Source organism: Ochotona curzoniae, unplaced genomic scaffold (assembly GCF_017591425.1).
Source record: "Ochotona curzoniae isolate NIBS_2020 unplaced genomic scaffold, NIBS_Ocur_1.0 contig_64, whole genome shotgun sequence".
In the NCBI taxonomy this organism is placed as follows: Eukaryota; Metazoa; Chordata; class Mammalia; order Lagomorpha; family Ochotonidae; genus Ochotona; species Ochotona curzoniae.
Window position 1 is genome coordinate 33,902,862 of NW_024466502.1, and position 22,015 is coordinate 33,924,876.

General features: G+C 40.2%; 1 pseudogene; it reads right to left on the minus strand.

Annotated features, from left to right (window-relative positions):
* Positions 1 to 19,387: 19,387 nt before the first annotated feature.
* Positions 19,388 to 19,477, minus strand: LOC121163810 (annotated as a pseudogene).
* Between the last annotated feature and the right edge of the window lie 2,538 nt (positions 19,478 to 22,015).

Here is a 22,015-nt window from a genome sequence, read left to right on the forward strand (position 1 = left end):
TCCCAGGCCACAAGCAGGGAGCTGCATGGGAAGTGGGGTGGCTGGGACACAAACTGGCACCTATATAGGATCCTGGTGCATGGAAGGCAAGGACTTCCCTGTTGGGCCCTGTTATTTCATTTCTTAAACTTCCCCATAATGTATAAACTTCAACATACATGAAACCTAGATTCACACATACCTCCAAAATTATTTGCAATGTAATTCTAATGGATATAAATTTAAGAATTTACATCTGTCACTAAAATATTTCTAAATATCTAAATGATTTGATCAATTTTTAAAGATTTCATCAAAATGTTTACCATCAGATAGCTAAAATCATACTGTCATTCTAGGAATAAACATATTAAAATCTGATTTGCAACCTCCTCCAATTCCCCAGACAGTGAAACTCATTTGTTTGAGAGTTCTGTTCCACTAAAAATTTAAGGAAGTTTTAAATTACTCTGCTTATCATAGAAAATCATTCCTCGCTGCTTGCCTCTTTATCATATGGTCTTCCCATCAAAACACAGCAAATTCTTCCTTTACATTTTATTCAATATCTTTTGGCTTAACATAAAACAGTCACTATCAATTTCTCACCAGTTCCTGAACATTCCTAAGTTGAAATTATTTTATAGTAGTTATTCATGGGGTTTGCAAGTTGAAATGAAAAAGCACTGAAAATCAATTTCATTATAAGCTTTGAAGTTAAGGGATGTTGCATCAAAAAACTTGACTGGTTGGTAGGTGGTATTTACTTATTTTATTCCAGAATGCTATAGCACAGCAGCATTTAACCACTGAAAAACCCAGCTGGTGATTTTCTGAATACGTTGCCTGCACATAATCAGGGAAGTCTCAGCTTGACTGAGTGTTTGCACAGAATTCACTGAAAAGAATACATCTGTATTATTTCATGGCAGTGACTTCATTTATAACATTATGCACTTTCCTTCTCATGGTGGATGCTTCAGTTAACGATCCTGTTCCATAGCAGGTTGAATATTTTCCCTGGTGGGTATCAAAATAGCGAGACTAACAAACAGATCTCAAAACCCTGAGGACAGTTCAAAAATCAAAGTTTCTGTATTTAATGGGCCAAAAGCCTAGGGTTTCAAAGCCATGCATACACAAGCAATGTGATGTGAAGAACAGTCATTGAAACCCAGAAATTTGAATTCGCCAAAGAGTTAGTGGCATATTACCTTCTATGAGAAACCAGAGCTCTTCCCTAATACTATCCACTTCAACTACTCAAGAGCCAAGGACACAACGGTGTCCTTAGTGTATCAAACTTAAATCTTGGTATCAGGAAAGAATATTTTTTGTTGAAATTTTAAAGACATAGGCAATAGACATCTAATGTGACCATCATCCTGTCTTCCTGAGTCACCAGGCTAGCTTTCTCCTCCTTTTCCCTCACCATGACTATGACATGTCAAAGGAGAGCTTCAGGGTATTTCTGTTTTCAGCACACCATCCCACTCCAATGTAAACAATATATTTTTTTGGGAGTACTCCACTATCCCAGAGCGAGCGGGGGGCTGTTAGCAGCAGAATTCTTAGTAGGGTACCCTAACTCTGGAAGACTTAGGGGATTGCAGAGTGGGCTGCAAGAAGACAGCTGCTTGCAGGTCCAAAAATGAATGCCTTTTTTCAGGGAACCTAGGAAGTTGTTTAAATCTACATGTGAAAAAGGAGCTGGTCCCCAACTGGCCTGTGGTGGTGTAATCAGAAGCAGGTCAGCCTCTTCAAGCCAACTACAGCGCCAAGCAAGTCAGCTTGCTAGAAGCCTTGGCTGAAGACAAGGCATCAGGCTTGCATAACACAAGCCTGCGTGATCAGGCAGGTTCCATGATTGAGATGGGTAGGGCAGTCTAAGCAACAATGTAGGGTGCCGTGATAGAAGATCAGTGCCACTCACCATCAGGGGCTGGGTCAGGAATATGTGATGCTGTTGTGGCAGCCTGGACAGCAGCTCTGTCCAAAATGAGGAGCTTCCCCTCCTCTCTGACGCCTTGCTACTAAGTTTCCTAAATTTTAAAGGAAATTGGAAATCTGGGTTTTAGAAACTATCTCCTGAGTTTCAGTTTTACTAATTAGTTGAATCTTGAAAAAAAGAGAGGAGAAACAAAAAGAAAGGAAAGTAAAGGGAACGAAAGGGAAGAGAAGGGACCAGAAAAGGAGAGAATAAATTACTGTGCAGGCCAACACCATTCAAAGGAAAAATATGTGCAAACTTGCTGTGGTTTATTGTCCCTACCAGGTGTATCCTGTATGTAATGTGCCCTTCATGTGACCTTTCTGCCGTAGGTTGCTGACAGAATTTAAGAAATTTTAGGCTGTATCTCTTTATATCAGGTGAGAGAATTAGCACTGCCTATTTAATATATAACAGATTCTAAAAACAAAGAAGTGAGATTAAAATTCAAAGTAATATAATTATTATGTTGCATTGAATTGGAATTGAAGGTGGTAGTTTTGCTTTCATTTTCTTCTCAAAAGAAAGCTAGGTAGGAAGAGAATATAGTGGGATACAGGCCAAGGGATGAACTCCGGGAAGGTCACAGTGATAGAAAGCACTTAAATTGACAATCCCCCCTGTGGATGAGCTTTTGAGGCTGTTTGTATTTAGAGCAAATTACTCAATTATCTGATTTTTAGAATAGATATTTCTACTACCCCCCCCCCCAAATAGAAATATAGTAAATCTGGACCCAAGAAAGCATAGGAAGTCTATTGATAGAAATACAAGATACACCACTAACATATAAGCTATCACAGTATGATCCAAGATAAGGGAAAATAATGATTTAAATTACAGCATGTTTACTTTGTTCCATAAGCATAGTAAAGTAAATGCACATACTAGGAAAGTAATTATGGATAAATTTAAATGAAATATACCACAGAATCTGCACTCACTAGGAGCTCAAGGAAATATGGAAGTCATTTGAAACACTAGTTTTGGAGCAGGTTTAAGCCTAGTGATTAAAATGCTTGCATCCCACATGAGAAAAACCAGCCCCATTCCAGCTCTCGTGCTTAGTGGTGGAAACTGAAGCCTAGCAGGTGTGTCCACTTAGCTCCTCAACCAAGCTTGCTCCCAGCTTCAGATCTTGTGTATGCCACAGGTTGTTCCAACCCAGTCCAACATAACCCATCACCTAGCTTGGCCTCTGCCATCATATGCTACAACCTAACCTGGCCTGGCTTGCCTACTCCCAGGCCCAACTCTTGCTGTTTGGTGCTGCAGCCTAGCCCTGCCCAGCCTGCCACCATCCCTAGATTTCATGAAAACATGTAGGTGTGATAAACTAGGCTAGGTCAACATGGCCCCTCTCCATCCTGGCTCCTGCACATGCCAGTGTGCTTTTTGTATCACCTGGCTATGTCCAGTTGGCCCCCTGCAGAGCCAGCTCACACAGCTGATGACAAGTGAAGCAGCCCTGCCTGCCTGACCAACACCCAGCCTACTCCCATGCTCACCAATAGGTACAGTGGTCCACGAGGGAAGTTCCTCCTAGTTTCCCCCACCAGATCCACTCCCAGAACCAGATCTCATGTGTGCCAGCAGGTTCTAGGCCCTAACCCAGCAGTCTGCCCCTTTGTGAATACTGGTGGATGTTGTGTTCTGGCCCGCCCCATACCCAATTCTTGGGTGTGCCTGTGGGTGCTATAACCTGGACCAGCCTGGCATGTTCCCAATGGGTGTTTTTGAGTTCCATGGTCATACCTAGCTTAGCCATCACCACCACAGCCCTCAAGTAAACTAGCTGGTATGCCAGACTTAGAGGAATAAGCCCATGATCTCCCATAGAATCTGCTCCCAGACCCAGTTCTCTTGTGAGGTGGTTAGTGTCATGACCTAGCCTAACATGGTGCACCTTCTGCCCCAACACTCAGTGGCAGGTACTGTGGTGGAGCCCTGCCAGTTAGGCCTCCCAGCCATGGTTTCTGTGTGTGCCACTAGGCAGTGTTTGATACAGTGAGCCCACCTCAGGTCTCTCACATGTGTGCATGTATTGGTTTGGCCCCCAAAGGTCCTCTGGTTTCTCTTCTCTAAACCACCCATTCTCATCCCCCTCATTTAGCTCTAATTAGCTACAAGTGCAGTAGCCAGGCTGGTGGAATCCCCAAGAAGTCACTCCTCGCCTGTCATGCATTCCCTCAGCAGTCCTCCCTCCCACACATCTCTGGACCCACTATCCTGATCAATCCTCAGCCCTCTATATCTGATCCTCCAGCTCTGTGTTCTGCCAGCCTGAGACCCTGCCTGCCTACCTAGGGCCCAGCATATCTGTATGCTGGTCCCCAGACCCTGTCTGTAGGCATACCCCAACATAGCTTAAGAAAAAAAAAAGGATAGAATAAGCAACTCTTTTGGCACACTGGTATAGTTAACACAAATTTGGCCTTAATCAGACCCAAAATGTCTCCTGTTAGCTGTTCTCCCAACAGTGTAACACTTGCTTGGGTACAATGCAACCAAGGCCATTCCCTACATATAGGTGTAACCGTGATCTTCAATTAAAATAAATAAATCTTTTTTAAAAGAAATTAGGGCTGGGTCTGGTGGCGTGGCCTAGTGGCTAAAGTACACGCCTTGAATACGCCAGGATCCCATATGGGCACCGGTTCTAATCCTGGCAGCTCTACCTCCCATCCAGCTCCCTGCTTGTGGCCTGGGAAAGCAGAAGCATGGCCCAAAGCCTTAGGACTCTGCACCCTCATGGGAGACCTGGAGGAAGTTCCTGGATCCTGGCTTTAGATCGGCATAGCATCGGCCATTGTGCTCACTTGGGGAGTGAATCATTGGATGGAAGATCTTCCTCACTGTCTCTCCTCCTCTCTGTATATCTGACTTTCTAATAATAAATAAATAAATCTTAAAAAAAAAAAAAAGAAATTAGGGCTGACACTGTGTCCTAGTAAGCTAATCCCTCTGGTTGTTCTGATATCTTGTATCAGCACTCATTTGAGTCTCAGCTATTCTGCCCTGCAGCCATTTGGAAAGTAAACCAGCAGATGGAAGAGCTCTGTCTCTGTTTTTCCCTCCTCTCTATATCTCTGACTTTCAAGTAAAATAAATAATCTTTTAAAAAACTCTTAATGATGTATAGAATTAAATATACAGGGCCCAGTGCAGTGGCGCAGTGGTTAAGGTCCTCGCCTTGCATGCCCGGGATCCCATAGGGGCGCCGGTTCTAATCCCGGCAGCCCCGCTTTCCTTCCAGCTCCCTGCCTGTGGCCCAGGAGAGCAGTCGAGGATGGCCCAAAGCTTTGGGACCCTGCACCCGCGTGGGAGACCCGGAAGAGGCTCCTGGCTTCGAATTGGCATAGTATCGGCCCGTTGTGCTCACTTAGGGAGTGAATCATCGGATGGAAGATCTTCCTCTCTGTCTCTCCTCTCTGTATATCCGCTTTTCCAATAAGAAAATAATAAAAACAAATCTTTTTAAAAAAGAATTAAATATACAAGTATAAGCAGGAATGCTAGTAAAAATGGAGAAATCAACAAAATTGATGGAATTGTGTCAATACTCTCAAGGTATGTTGTACTATTGTTTTGTAAGATAGTAACATTTTGTACTAGATCTATGTGACCACTTCCCATTAGTTCTTAATGTGATTGTATGTGAGTATATGATTATCTCAGAAATCATTAACAATTAGAAATTATTCATATTTTAATGTTTTTTTAAAGATGTATGTATTTTTATTTGAAAGGTAGAGTTACAGAGAGAGAAGGAAAGATTGAAATATCTTGCATCTACTAGTTCACTCCCCAAATGGCCAGAATGGCTAGAGTTAGTCTCGTCCACAGCCAGGAGTTTTCACCTGTATGCCCTGTGGATGCAGTGGCCCAAGCACTTTGATTATCCTCTGCTGCTTTCCCAGCCCATTGGCAGGGAGCTGAATCAGAAACGGAACAGCCAGAATTAGAACCAGCACCCAAATGGGAGGCTGGCACTGTAGGCAGAGGCTGCTATAACCTAGAGCCAGCCTGGGAAGTTTTTATTATAACTCCAAAAATAATAAAGCTGTAAAATATAAATGACAAGCTTTTTTAAAAAAAAAACAATGAGAGGTAGGAATCTTCCTAGATAGACAATCACAGTGTAAAACATTTAAATGGAGAATAGCAAGAAAATGAATTTGCTTCTGTCACAAAAAGACATGAGGAAACTTGTCATTTCCATGTCGTCTTTTGATAGAAAAAGGCAGCTGGTATTATATCACATGATGGAACCTGCATGTCCTAGCCTCAAGTTAGTAGTAATTAAGTTGAGACACTATTCTTCAGAATCTATAACTTGTTGCTGTTAGCCACTGCCAGCCTGAGGGTAGCACATGGCTTTATTATCTTTGTATATTTAATGCTTTTGAGAGTAGCTGGAAGAGAATAGGCATTCAATAAGCATTTACTTTTGTTTTAAAAAATGAAAGAATGAGTAAGTGAAGCCCTGAAGATTAATGAAATGTCAGAGCAAGCACTATCCTCTGCTATACTTGCACTGTCCCTAACCAGCTGGGCAAGTTATTCAGGATTCTTGGGCTCACTCCCTTGAATTGACGATAATGGCAATAAAATGACCTACTTCAATAGTTTTTGTGAAACTCCAAAAAATAAACACAACATAGTATATTAACACATAGCCAAGGAGACAGTCAATATTCAGTGAACATTAGTGGTAGCATTGTGAATTAGATAGAAAATTTGATAAACAGAATAGTAGTAATCACTAGCTACTAAGTAAATAGACCAAAAACAAAGAAATAATTTTCTTGTATCTACTGGAGTTGATCATAAATACAATTGATTTATTCAATACTTAATAAATACCAGACACATAAAGTACATTTAACTTTACTCTCATAATGACGTTGGGAAATAGATACAATTATGATCAACATCTTATACGGGATGAAGGTAAATTAAAATATATAAACTAAATTAGCCAAAGTAAGAACAACTTAGAGAAGTCAGACTTTGAGCTGAACAGTTTCCTGGAAGGCCCATTCTTTGGCAGCTAATAGTTGACCATTTTGTAGGATAAACAGAAATAAAATTAAAGTGTGATTAAGGACCTAAACACAAAGGGTGTTCTGTTGGTTAGCAGACAGCACATATTTTATTAGATAATTAGCAGCAAAATTGTAAAAAGCAGGTCTCTGTTTTTAATAGAAATGATTTCTAAAGGCTAACTTATAAAAAATTTTTTTCACACAAAACTGTTATATTTTTATTTTCACATTGAAATATGTTTAAAAGAATGAGTCGATTGTCATTGAGTAATTAGGAAACTAAATAATCTAGGGATGGTTTTGTAGATTTTAAAAGTCATGCATGTATTAAATTTATAAACTTTCAGTGATTCTGGAGAGAAGCTTCTAGAATTATCAAGTAATTTCTGGAAAACCAATAACTTGTTGCCTCTGACAGTGAGTAACCAGAACACAGATAGGGTTTTGAGTGTCAGGAGCGACTTTCTTCCTGCCAAGGACCATTTGGATATTTATAACACCACTTGTGAACCATATAACTTATAATAGAATTAACCCCCTCTGCATTTATTGAACTTTGAGTCCTGCCTGTGATTGCCTTGACAGAGCCAGATCAGATGATTTTTGCAGGCTTTATATGGCCTCCAGGGTAGATGTTCCCTAGCACTGGTAGTCTTTCAATGCTTCTAACTTTACCATGTATGTATTTACAAAAAAGACATGACTGCAAGAATAAAATAATCAGAGCCTGAGCATATGTTTGTGTATACAATTTGACAGTTTGGGTATACACTTTTTTAAAGCTTGATAAGAGGAAAGAAGGGAGTGTTGGTAAATGGAAAGATAATCCATGGCAAAGCAATTAAAATTTTAAAGCTGTGAACATGAGAGTTAAACTTCATGTAGACTGGGAAGATAATTTCATTTCCATTTTCTTAACTTTTTTTTAAAAAAACTACCTAACTTCTAAAACCAGATTGAAAAAGTTAGTAGTCTCACTCATTTAAAAGTAGTTTAAATGTGTTATAATTAAATGGAAGAGATACTTCAGTGAAATATATGTGAGAGAACTGTTAACTTGTACTTACTCTGCTCGAATTAATCATCCTATTATCTTCATTTTATAATTCTCTACACTTAGTTAAGCACATGGTTTACAATACATTAAAGGATGATATCTGAAGATAAGAATTAGATAAGCTTATGATATGATCAGTACATCAAATTAATTTGACTCTAGATTAAAGATAATTGGAGAGAAAGTCTTAAAAGATGATAAATCAAGAATACCAAGTACTTAATACTTCTGTGTTGTCACTGACAGAGTATCTGTAACATAAATAAGCCCTGACCGTGGATCCTAAGCATGTATTTCCCAAACTTTTGGCCTCTCAACATATTTTAGGCCTAAGAAGGGTTTGTGCAAATTTGTGTGTTGGGACATGAGGCCTTGATTATGGACTTCTGTGCCATCAAATGGCTTTCCTATACACAGTGACAGGTTCTGTTGGGAACACTCAGCCTCAGCAGGTCTGTTTGTGCTATGTTGATTCCAGTGACTGAGCAAGTGACTCAACATGGGTCTGCTCACATCTGCCCTAGAAGCTGAGGTTTGCCTCTTGGTGATGACTAAGTTGAGAAGTAAGCCTAGGGGTTTGACTTGTGTTCCCTCTCCTGTCGTGAATCTGCCACAGTAGAGATCATCAGTAATTGCAAGCTGTCAAAGTTAATGGGCACTTTTCTCTTCATCTCTCAGCAGCATCCAAACAACTGACCACTGTGTCTTCCACTTGACAACTTTGCATTTTTGAACTCTCCTGTTGGTCTCTGTGATGGTATACTCTCTAGTTTTCCCGTTCCTTCATTAGCTGTTTCTACATACACTTCCTTTTATTAAAAAAAAAAATTAATGATACAGTTTCATAGGCTCAGGGATTTCTCCTCTCTCCTTTCTCAATTTCTCTCTCTCCAATTATTTCCCCTACATCATTACAATAGTATAGTCCTTCAAAAACAATCACAAGTCCATCATTCTCAGCTTACACTTTCTGGCTGGCTTTCTGCTCAGCTGTTCCACCTATTGACTTACTCTGAGGCTACTATTTTCCTAACTATACTCTCACCCTGGAGAATTTTATGTCCATCCCTACGTTTTTAAGTGTCAACCACATAATAATGTCAATTCACCCAAATCTGTGAGTCTCTATCTGCATTCTTTCACATCTTTTCAACATCCCTTTAGATGTCTTTGAAGTTTCAATCTTACCATAGCTGATAATTCATAATTACTATAATCTGTCCATCTACCCTTTATCCTAGATTATCTATTTCCTTCTCAACTTTTTTCATCTGGGTAAATTATGCCACCTTCAACTTGGATTTAGTAGGCAACAAAAAAAAAATTATTGAATTTATCTCTAATTCCTCTCAGCCCCACAATTAAACAATTGGAGATTTGTCAGCTTATTTCCAAAACATTCTCCAAGGGCACTCATGTCTTTCTGTCTCCAGTATTACTATGGTAATCCAAAACATTATCATCTACTACAATATTTCCCAAGGGTTCATCTAGCTTCCACATTCATCAACAATCCATTCCTGATAAGACATCATCTGACTTTTTATTCAGAATTGACAGACATTTTACCTTGGAACCTCTCTGAATAATTTTAAATGTACTACTAAGAAGTTCAATATACTTCAACACCAAGTCATCAACATTGCTCCCTCCATAATCTTTCCGAGATAATCCCAAGAAGCAGTAAAGTTTACAAAACAGAGGTCTTGGTCATGTTAAGTTGAAATATGCTGTATAAATCAATATAAGTACCTTTGCCTATCAATTGGAACTTGGGTCCATACTTGTGGTGGTAAAAGGATGGCCTTGAGTTCATAAGACATAGGTTAATGCCAGCCTGATTTTCTTACTTCCATGTTGTCTAATTTCTTTTTTGTTCAGATTTAATTATTTTTATTTGAAAGGCATATTTACAGAGAGGACACACACACACAAACATACAGAGAGAAAGAGAGAGACAGAGAGAGAGAGATCTTCCATCCACTGGCTCACTCCCCAGATTGCTGCAATAACTAGCAACTAAGCTAATCTAAGCAATCTTCCAGTGCTTTCACAGGCAGATTAGCAGTGAGCTGAAGTGGAAGTTAATTTGCCAGAACTCAAACAGATGCCCATTTGGGATGCTGGCATTGTAGACAGAGCCCTTAACCTACTACACTAAAGTGCTGGATCAATCTAATAGTTCTTTAGTTTAATTTTTTTTCCATTTGGTTTGAAAGGCAGAGAGAAAAAGAACAAGAGATCTCCCATTGACTGGTTCAATTGCCAATTCCTGCAACAGCCAGGCTGAACCCAAGAATCAGGAATTTCATTCAGGTCTCCCATGTGGGTGTTAGGAACCCAAGTACTTGAACCAACATTGCTGCCTCCAGGATGTGCATTTGCAGGGATCTGGATTAGAATCAGAATATTGGGGACTAGAGCAAGGCATTCTGATATGTTATATGACATCTCAAATAATGATTTAACTACTAAGTCAAATACATGCCCCTGATATTTCTGATGCTCAAATCCATCTATAAACAAGCAATCAAATAGATAAATAAATTGTGATTGAATTTTACCATTATTTAATTTTTCTTCTAATTTGTGTCCTTAGGCCTTCTCTATAATGATTTGCTCTTTTCTCTCTCTCTCTCTCCTTTTTTTTTTTTTTTTTTGGTCAGGCTGGTCTGATATTTGTTTATCTTACTGGCGTCCTAAAAATATTATGTATTCTGTGAGGGTACTTTCAAAAGTCCACAGAAAATGGAATTTAAAGATAAGATCCTCTTGGGATGCCCAAGCTAAAGTCCTGGGTTTGTTGCATATCATCCAGCTTTCTGCCAACGTACATCATAAGAAGAAACAGATGACAGCTCAAGCACTTGGTCCCTGCTACCCATGTTGGAGACCTAGATTTAATTCTGGGGTACTGGTTCAGCCTGGTCCAGCCCTGACTGTTCTGGGCATTTGGGAAGCAAACCAGTGGCTGGGTTATCCTTTCTCTCTTTCTCTCTCTCTCCCTCTCTCTCTGCTTCCCTCCTTCCCTTTTTCCCTCCTTCCCTCCCTCCGTCCCTTCCTTTTTAAATAAAATGAGGATGCATATGTTCACACATAACTAATTTGTAAAAGGTAACTTTATCTTGGTGCAAGAAGTTTTGAAATTCATGAAAGTTTTTATCATAATATATACATTTATGAACTCTTAAGGATCTTTTTGCATTTTATTGTAATCTATTTTATCCTTTGTACTTAAATTTTTAGATTATAGATTTACTAATTACTTTTTCTTAGTTTCCTTTTGTTTATATTTGGGGATTTTCCCAACTTTTTAACTTTGTGCACTAGTCATTTAAAATATATTCTTAACTGTATTCCATGATTTTTTTTTCCTCTGAGGTGTTTTCATTCTCAATTTCTAAATTGTCAAAGATAGTCATTTCTGATATTCCTAGGTCAGGAAATGCAATTACCACCCTTCCCCCCCCCAAAAAAACCTAAACCTAAAAAACCTTAAAATTATATTTATTTATCAAATTATTAACATATCATGTCCTGCCTTACTCAATGGCTTCAGTTTCTATTTTCAATTCCGTCATTCTTTTATAATTTAGTTTTTAGGGGTGTATTTGCTGCCTCTAGTGGAAAAAAAAAACTACAACTCAGTAACAATACAGTAGGCTGTACCTTCTAGAATCTGAAATTCCCTTTCAAACCTCATAGTTGATGGTAGAATTCCCTTTCTTAGTGATCAGACAATGATCATTTCCATCTCTGAAATACCTTCACAGTTCCTTGCAATTGCTCCTTACAACCTGGATCTTAGCTTCTTCAAGGTCAGCAGGAGAATTTCTGACATCTAAACCCCAACTATGAGCTCACCTCACTAGGTTAGGCCCACCAAATACTGACATCTCTTTGTACTAACTTAAAGTCAATTGATGTTGTTTGATAAGTCCACTTTAATGCATCCACAGATTCAGGAACACATTACAAAGCTTGGTCAGGAGAATTATCTAACCTGTTCTACTTTCTGTCCTCTGACATCCCCAGTTTGCCCATATGAATTGGCTGTCATGCCTCATGTGCATATTGTCCACCTCACAGGCATAAGCAACTGAGGAGACCCTGTCCTGAAACATACACTCCAAGGTTGGACAGCACATCCTATGTTTTTTCCCTGTGGCTGGGGTCTGAATTGAGCAGTCAAGTTGGGGAGTTCCCCCAAGAAACTTCATCTGAGGTGACCTCAGACTTGACTCTTTTTTTTTTTTTTAAAGATTTGTTTTTATTATTTTCTTATTGGAAAGGCGGATATACAGAGAGGAGAGACAGAGAGGAAGATCTTCCATCCGATGATTCACTCCCCAAGTGAGCGCAGCGGCCGATGCTATGCCGATCCAAAGCCAGGAGCCTCTTCCGGGTCTCCCACGTGGGTGCAGGTTCCCAAAGCTTTGGGCCATCCTCGACTGCTTTCCCGGGCCACAGGCAGGGAGCTGGAAGGGAAGCGGGGCTGCCGGGATTAGAACCGGCACCCATATGGGATCCCGGGTGTGCAAGGCGAGGACTCAAGCACTTGAGCCACCGCGCCGGGCCCCAGACTTGACTCTTGTGTGCACCACAGTGCAGGGTCAGGTTTGATCTGTCACCTACACCAGCCAGCACACATACTGGCGAATAAAGTCATCTGGTCAGTTCTGCTGCAGCCCTATACCTCACACAAACTAATCAATGCCAAGCCTCAGCCTAGTTAGCTCACTACAGACCCAGTCCTCACTTAATAGCAATGGGTGACATGGCTTAATCAGGGCAACCCCCATTAGCTCCTACCAGGCATGCACCATGGTTTTTGCACATGTCAGCCTCTGCTATGGCCTAGCATGACCCAGCCCATCTCACCCAGCTCTCATACACACCCACGAGTACTTCAGTTTAGCTCAGCCCATCTCACCCTCAGACCTGGCCTTCATGTATGCCAACACAGGCTGGAGGTGCCACCACTTTGTTCTGCCTTGGTACCTCCAGGCCTGGTCCTCATGCTCACCAGTGGAAAGTACAGCCTAGCAGGTGAGTGCAAGACTTATTTATTTTTGTTTGAAAGGCAGACTTATAGAGAGAAAGAGAAAGGCATAGAGTGAGAGATGGAGGGAGAGAGAGATGTTAAATCTGTTGGTTAACTTGCCAGATGGCCATACTTACTACAACTGGGTCAGGCAGAAGCCAGGACTCTCATCTTGGTCTCCCATGTGGATAACAGGCACATGGGTCATCTTGGTCAACAGGTACTTGGGTCATCTTCTGCTGCTTTCCCAGGTGCATTAGCAGGGAGTTGAGTTGGAAACGGAGTAGACAACACTCAAACCAATGCTCTCACAAGTGGCATCCCAGTAATGCCAGCCACATGATAAGGGGATTTCATTATTCTGTGTTATTTCTAGCCCTGCTGTAATTATAAGATTATTGATTGTTATCATGTATATCATTTAAGAATTGTTCTGGTGTAAAATATAAATTTCCTTTTTTGCATTTTAAATTTTTTTATTTTTAATGATGTTTACATAATTGAGAAAGATGCATGCCCATGTGGACTGCTAATTAGAGTGCCAAGAGTTGAGAAATAGGGGGAAGTGAATGAGACCATTGTTTCCAATTTTCTTTTTCTTCTTCCTGTATGTGGGGGAAGAGGTGAGAGAAGGAGAAAAGCAGCACCCAGCATCCTAACAACGTCAATATAAATTTTCATTAATTGCTTCATGCACATTTGAAAATAAGATGTAAATATAAGGTATATATGTGTATGTATGGTTATGTGTATATATGTGTATGTATGTGTACTTACTTGAAGAGCAAAGAGAAAAAAGGAGAGACCTTCCAACTCCTGGTCCAATTCCTGAGTGTATACAATATTAGGAGCTGAGTTAGACTGATGCCAGGAGCCTGAAACTCAATCTACATCTTCCATGGCAAGAACTTAAGTGCTTAAGCTATCACCTGCTGCTTCCGAGGATACACACTGTAGGAAGATGGAGCTAAGAGCCAGAACTGGGACTTGTACCCAAGCACTACAGTATGGAATGTGCATGTCCTAACCACTGTACCAAATTCTTGCCCCGTGTTACCCTTTTTGACTCAACAGATAGATAGAATGTGCCTACCCATGTGGCAACACAATGTTTAATACTGGTGTTAGTAGTGGAGAAATAATTCTTGAAAGTTATAGCGTCCTGATCTATTCTGAGGAAGGAAAGTATGGAAATATAATCAATAAAGTAGGGAGACTGTCAGTACTATAGCTTATTGTTATCTCTAATCTGGAAATGTAGCAACAAACATGTTTTGTGGTTTGTACGGTTTTTGTTTATTATATATCATTTTCTCCTTCAGCCAGATTTGTGGCTTACAAAAATAACTAAATATTTGCTTACAAATTGTTATAATGAAAATCTGTAGCCTGCTGCAGTAAGATTCACGGTCATGATAACTTTGAAAGCATTTGTTTGCATTTGGAGTGTGAGGGAATAATTTAAATGTAAAATTTTTGCATAAATTATTTATATGTTGAGTCCAAGATGCAGTGCAATTACTACAGCGTTTTTTAGAAGTGAGGCAGAAGTTTAAAATTTATAAATATCTCTTTACATTTTGGCGGCATGAGATATACTTTTTTAGGAAGCTGTATTTTTTTGTTGTTTGAGTAGCAGTTAGCTGTTTTCACTCTCTCTAACAGATGGAACCAAAGCATTGTGGACATTTTTATTAAAACAGCAAATGAAGCTATGAGAGAAGTGTCACATTGTCAAGTATTCATCTTGCAAATTAAATTCTACAACTTAGCAGGTGGTTTAAGTTTCCTTTAGAAATTTAAAATCAGCTTATTTCATTTCACTGTGGTTTAACAGAGACACTGGTTCACTGCTGCATTCACGTAATAGGATCTGTTTGCCTGTGTCTTAGAATTGACAGGAAAATATTTGCTAACTCTCACTCAAGATGGCTCATGATTGCCACATTAACATGGGTGAGCCTCAAATTCTTTCACGGTTAATTTTTACCATTTGTCCCTGGCATTTGAAAGGGTCTGAGAAAACCAAAAAGTTAAAAACCACATTCAGTATGTTTGTTGACCACCTCAATATAGTACACCGCTCAGCATTCTGACACCAAGCTACCCCAAATAAAAGTGCCAATATTACATGGCAATATTCAGCTAACTTACTGCTAATTTCAACAATGATGGTAAAGTATTCAGCATTTCCTGGTTCCTCTAGGTCTGTGCTGATAGTTTAAGTCAAATCAGATAAATGAAAGAATTACCATTAGTTGTCACTTCAGAGGTAAGGAAGTAGAATTACCTCTATTACTTCTAGTGTTACTGCCACAAGATTCAATTCGTGAAAAGATCATTTTCTCACCCCAGGAGTTCTCAGTATTTTCCCTCTACCTACAGAATAAAATTTTAGTTCATCCTTTACAAATGTCTTCAATTTAACCCCCAAACTCTGTTAAAAAGTAATTCTCAATCGATCCTGCTCCAAAGTGGTGTACTTGTCCATCGTCTCTCAAGAAGAAACGCACTTCTCTACCTTTCGTTTCACTTATGGGAATGCATATTCCTTCTCATCTTTTGTTAGCTAAGTCATGATTTCCCATCAGACATCACTTAGCCACAATAAGGTGAAACCTTCCTTAATTATTCTAGCTCATCTTCAGTTCTCCTTTGAACTCATCTAGTATCATTTATTGTGTGACAACTTACATTTTTCTTTATTTTTCAGTACACATTCTATCTTCCCAATTAAATTGTAAGATCTGAGGGCACAGATGCCATTTTCTATACTGAATACCATTTTCTATACTGAATTACTGAATTTCTAGTGAATTACTAACTAGCATCCCAGTACTTAAAATGTGGAAGTCAGTCAGGTGTGCTAATAATGGTAATAAGATAACCCAGATTTTCCTAGGTTACATCCAGAAATAAAGCACATAAGAAGGGCTAGCTCATAGTCCTTGGGGATTAAAATTATAGCCCGGGTTTTGCTCATCTGGCTGCTTCCTCTTCTCCTTTTCAACTTTTCTATGGACTCTACCTCTACTGTAGGTGAAATTGTCAATTATAGAGCTGACTGTGTCAGGCTGCTGCTAAGTTTAAACACAATGTTAATTCTTGCTCACATTGCATATCTGACATGGTTTGAATCAGGGGTCCTCTCCAGGTTACCTTCACTCAGTAATTCAGCCTAACACTTCAGCCTCTTTTAGGTACATGGCCAGAAGAGAGGTAAAGAACCAAAGAGTAGAGAATCATTCATTGGGCCTTAAAACTTTAATATAGAAGGAGCATTCTTATAGGCAAGAATTAGTCATATAGATTAGTGAAACAGAATTGAGAACTGAGGAATAGACTTTTATATTTGTGATCAAACTGTCTTTGAAAAGGATGACAGAACAGTTCACTGGGGAAAAGAATATCCTATCTGTGCTCGCTTCGGTAGTACATATGCTAAAATTGGAAGAATACCCTTTCCAACAATTGATACCTACACAAGAAAGAAGTTGAAGTGCTTCTTCAATACCATATACAAAAATCAAGTAAAAAAGGGTTGTAGACATAAATGTAAAAGCTACATGTAAAATTCTAGTGCACAATGTAGAGCTAAATATAAAAGCTGGGGCCGGCACTGTAGCATAGCAAGTAAAGCTGCCACGTGTAGTGCCAGCATCCCATGGGTGCCTGTTGGAATTCTGGTTGCTCTGCTTCACATCCAGCTCTCTATCAATGTGCCTGGGAAAACAGTGGAGGATGGTTGAAGTCTTTGGCCCCCGTAAGTGTCCATAAGTGGAACTAACAAGTTTAATACATTGATATAGATGAAGAAAAGGAAAACAATTGGTGAACAGTGCTAGTGGCTATAACAGGACCCCTTTAGGCACACCAGTGAATCTTTGGGTTGGTTAACCGTGACATTAGAATGTCCTACATACTATTATTTGGATAGTAATAGGCCTGTAACATAAACAAATCCACCACCCCTTTATGAGATTATCGCACATTATGGGAGCAAGGGGGTGGGTGGGAATTGTCATTGCTAACTAGGAAGACAGAAATCTGAGACTGCCAGAAGTCATCCTTACCAGCCTTATGGAGAGAGCTTATTTCCAGCTGTGACTATTCAACCCTGAGATTTTTCACGATGCAGAAATATTCCAATTAAATCATTCAAAGCAAAAATGGAAATCCCATTTTATAACTCTTGCCCAGCAGATGTCACCCAAATCTCCTGAGAAATCTTGACAGCAGCTTTGCAACCTTCTAGCATCTACTTTCTTAAAATTTCCATTGCCAGAATGAGAGTATCTGCTTTCATATTCTCCCGCATTCTCCCTTATATAGTATCTCCAAGGTTTTGTACAGAGAAAGAGAGAGAGAGAAAAAGAGAGAGAGAGAGAGAGATTGAGATTGAGATTTAATAAGGTTTATTTCTGGGCTTTGCTGCCTGTGATAGGCTAGCTTTTAACACGACTCTCAGGGATTCCCACATATCCCTATATCTGTATATCCCTCACTCCCTGAAAGTGAGCTGGGCCTGGTACCTGACTGTTAGCAAGCAAAACACAGTTAAGTGCTGAGATGAGATGAGATGGTGCTTCTAAGACTAGGTTCCAAAAATCCTTTTGTTTCTAATTTGCATGCTCTCTGATGCATCTTTGTGAGATTTCCCATAGAAAGGTATACATTACAAGGAACTGAGGGTGACCTCAGGCCAACAATCTATAAAACAATTAAATCTTGCCATAAAAACATGAATGAGCAGGGAATTGGATGAGTCTACAAGTCTTTTTCTACAAGTCTTTGCTGCCCAGCTGACACCTCAGTAGCAACCCGTAAATACAAGACCAAACTAAGTCATGTGCCATTTCTGGACACAGAACAAGCTGTGATATAGTAAACACTGTTATTTTAAGTCACTAAGTTTTGTGGTAAATTATTGTGTAGCAATAGGTAACCAATGTGATGTTCTTCCCCAAAATCTTGGCACAGTCTCTTTTAGGTCTGGGTTGGGAGTCATTATGTGTAACTTTGTTTTAAACTTCTAAAATTAATCAATCCTTATGCCTTATTCAAGTTCCTGAACAAAGTAGATTCACTTCATTTGTCTTCCTATCTGTGAGCTGCTTCCTCCTCCAGTATGTTGTCTGGAGAAATTAAAACATTGCTCCTGGGGTGAATGTTATGGCCCACAGCATTATCCCATCACTCAGGACACCTACATACCATATCTGAGTACCAGTTCCGGTTCTGTCTACTCTGCAGCCAGTCCAGCTTCCTGTTAATATACTTAAGAAGACAAAATAGCCCAAGTCTTCAAATGAAAGGCTTAAATAGAGTTCTAGTTTCTTTGCTTCAGCCTGATCCAGCCCTGGCTGTTGCAATCATTTGGACAGTGAAACAGCAGATGGAAGATATCTGTCCCCTTCTCTTCCTTTTTAATTTTTGACCTGTCCCCCTCTGTCTCTCTGCTTTTCAGATAAAACATCTTTTACTAAACTTATGGCCCCTGCCCTCACTTTTCTTCACTATAGAGATTCAGTACAGTGTGCCAAGTAGTTTCCTCTCCAAAAACTGTAATACTACCTGCACACTAAAGAACCTCATTCCTTCTGGACACCGTTCTACAAGTATCCAATTTGCATTGGGCCACTACTCCACTATAGGAATCTCATTTCTTAGGTTCTAGGACTGGATAAGAAACAATACATTAGTAAGTAAGCTGCAGAATGGACTTAGGTGAACTTTTTATTAGTAAGCGATGATTTTCAACAAGCTTCTGATTATGTTACTGTTTATTTCAATTTTAAAAATATTTTTATTGATTTTTATTTGAAAGGTAGGTTTTTATATAGAGAAGGAGATACAGTGAGTTTTTTTTCATCCATTACCTCTCTCCCTAAATGGCCACAATGGCCAGAGCTGAGCTAATCTGAAGCAAGGAGACTCTTCAAGTCCTCCCACGTAGGTGCAGGATCCCAAAGACTAGGACCATCCCCTGATGCTATCCCAGGCCATAACCAGAGAGCTCTATCTGAAATGGAGCAGTCAGGACATAAACCGATACCCATAAGGGACACCAGTGCCACAGGGCAGATAATTAGTCTGCCATCATGCCAATCCCTGATTTCAATTTCTGATGACCCATCCTCTACACAGTGGTGCCCTGGGACTTCATATGTCCTTTCATGGTGTCCCCAACAATGCTTCCTCACATCATGGGATGAAGCCATGCTATACTGCTTAGTGTTGCTGGACTCATTGGGATCTCCTATACCTGCTATGGTTAGCCTATATTCCCCTCTATGGAAATCAGAGTGAGGACAGAACAGATACTACACTTGATCTTAGCCAAAAGGTCGAGAAGCGATGTGAAGGCAGAAAGAAGGAGCCAAAGGTTCGTGTTAGTCAGCTCTTCATTACTGTTATAAGGTACTTAAGAGGTTTATTTAGACTTATGATTTCAGAGGTTGACAGTCCAAACTTGTGTGAGTCCTATGGTTTGTCATTTGGTAAGGTCAGGGGTTGGTAATGAAAGACTGGGCAGGGGAAGAACCACTTAGTGAGCCATGAAACAGAGCAAGTCTTATCTTTTATGACAAGGCAGTAGGCCTTCACAAGGCCCTTTACAAGGCTAGCCTCCTAGAAATCATCCTGGGATTAGGTTTCCATACTTCCAGTACCATCAATTGGATTTGCATTAAGTTCTTTGGTCTTTACTTCATCTTTTCAGCTGATTTTGGGCCATGAGTTTCTGTGCATGCATTTCTCTTCGTGTCCTCAGTACCTAATATGCTTCTTGCCCCCATATAATTTTCCTAACATCTGTTTAATATGTAAATCAATGCCCTTCAGTGCCCTAGCTTTTGAAATTATCTACTACAGGACAGACAATTAGTCTGCCATCATGCCAATCCATGATTTCAATTTCTGATGGCCCATCCATCTCTACACAGTGGTGCCCTGGGACTTTACATGTCCCTTTATGGTGTCCCCCACAATTCTTCCTCACATCATGGGATTTGAAAGAGAGAGGGAGAGACATCTTCCAGCCACTGGTTTACTCCCTTGATGTCCACAACAGCAACATCTGGGATATGCTGAAGCCAGGAACCTGGAATCCCACCCTGGCCTCCCACATGAGTGGCAGGGAATTAACCACTCTGGGGCATCCTCTGCTCCTTCACATAAGGAGGAAAGCTGGATCTGAAGTGGAGTATCTGGACTTGGGGATTCCAAGCAGAGATCCAGTATTAGGTATGCTCACATCACAAGTGGTGGCTTTAACTCACTGTGCCACACCACTGATTTCTTTAATGCTTCAGTTTCCAAGGCAGCCTATGGCACTGATCATGTGTAGTTGACTTGTTCTATAATAGGTTTTCATTCACAAATCCTACCTTATCCTTTCAGAACTAAACTCCATCCAATGTTGATTTCAGTTTCTGTCTATCTCAGTGTCTTTCCAGGTGGTCCCAATGGGTGTCTGCACTGCAGTGTGCTCTGTCTCAAAATTGAATTAGAAGATCACGAATCTGCTTATCATCACTGTCATCCAAGGAACCAATAGAGTGTGAAATAGTCAAACTAAGATGGAATTTCTAAATGAGCTCATGCATAAATCCATCTATCCCATACATACCTCCACAGGGAGCTATTCTGCATAAGTGCTTCTTTTGTCTGTCTCTTTAGGATTCTTCTCTCATGTCCAGCACCTCCCACACACAGACTCACAACATAACCACTCACACAGAGAACCATAAAGACACTGGGTAAAGCTGTGGTTTTGGGTGGGAGTTCAGTCCTTGTCTCCTGTCAGCATCTGGGGTCTGCCTCATCACTTTGTTCTCATTAGCTGCTCTCCCCGGGTGATAGTAAGACATAACCAGTGCCTAAAATACAGAGTTATGAGCTAATGTCTCTCAAGTAAGCCAGTGGTCATCTGAAGCTCTTCCTGCTCTTGGAGTTGAATGAAATCCTTGTCTCAGCCTGTGCCCATTGATCTGGAGCCCTCCTTCCAATTTTACGTGATTTTATGGCAAAGCTATTCCTTTTGTGTTATGTCCTAAATATCCAATTTCTATGCAAGTTGCGAGGCAGAGAGGAGGGCCACGGAGAGGAGCTGTCAACATAGTCTTTTTTAAAAAAAGGATTTTTTAATTTACCTATTTATTTGAAAAACAGTTATAGAGAAAAGGAGGAAGAAAGACAAAGAACCAGCCATCTGGGTCTCCCATGTGGGTATTTGGAGCCCAAGAACTTGGTCCATTCTGCTGCTTTCCCAGGCATATGGACATTAAACTGGATCCAAAGTGGGGCAGCCAGGACTCTAAGCAGTGCTATACTACAGCTCTGGCTCTTTCAACACAGTCTTTATTATTCAACTCTACCAACTTCTAACCCCTGATACCTCCCAGGTGACCTCTCTTGATGAGCAAAGCTTCATCAATAGTATGTAGCCTTCATTGTTTGCAACATCATCTCTGCAAGGAGTTATGGTTTAAAAATTCCCAGGACAGACAGGTGGCATAACACATGGAAGCTGCCATTTGGAATTTTTGCATGCGGTATGGAATTTTTGCTTGCGGTATGGGCTTATGTTCTCACTTCACTCCCAATTCCAGATTCCTGCTAATCAGCATCCTGGAAGTCAGCAGTGTTAGCTCAGGTAGTTTGAAATCTGCTCCCCACATGGGAGACCCAGGTAGCATCCCCAGCTCCTGATCATGGCCTGGCCCTAGCTGCTGTACACATTTGAGAGGGAACCAATAGATGGAATCCCTTTCTCTCTTTCTCCTGCCTTTCAAATTATATACAAGCAAAAATTTGGGAAGCTTTTTCCTTTTTGTTATCTCTTTTCTGTTAAATTTTCTAGAATGATCAGCCTCTCTTTCCTTCTCTGTATATCC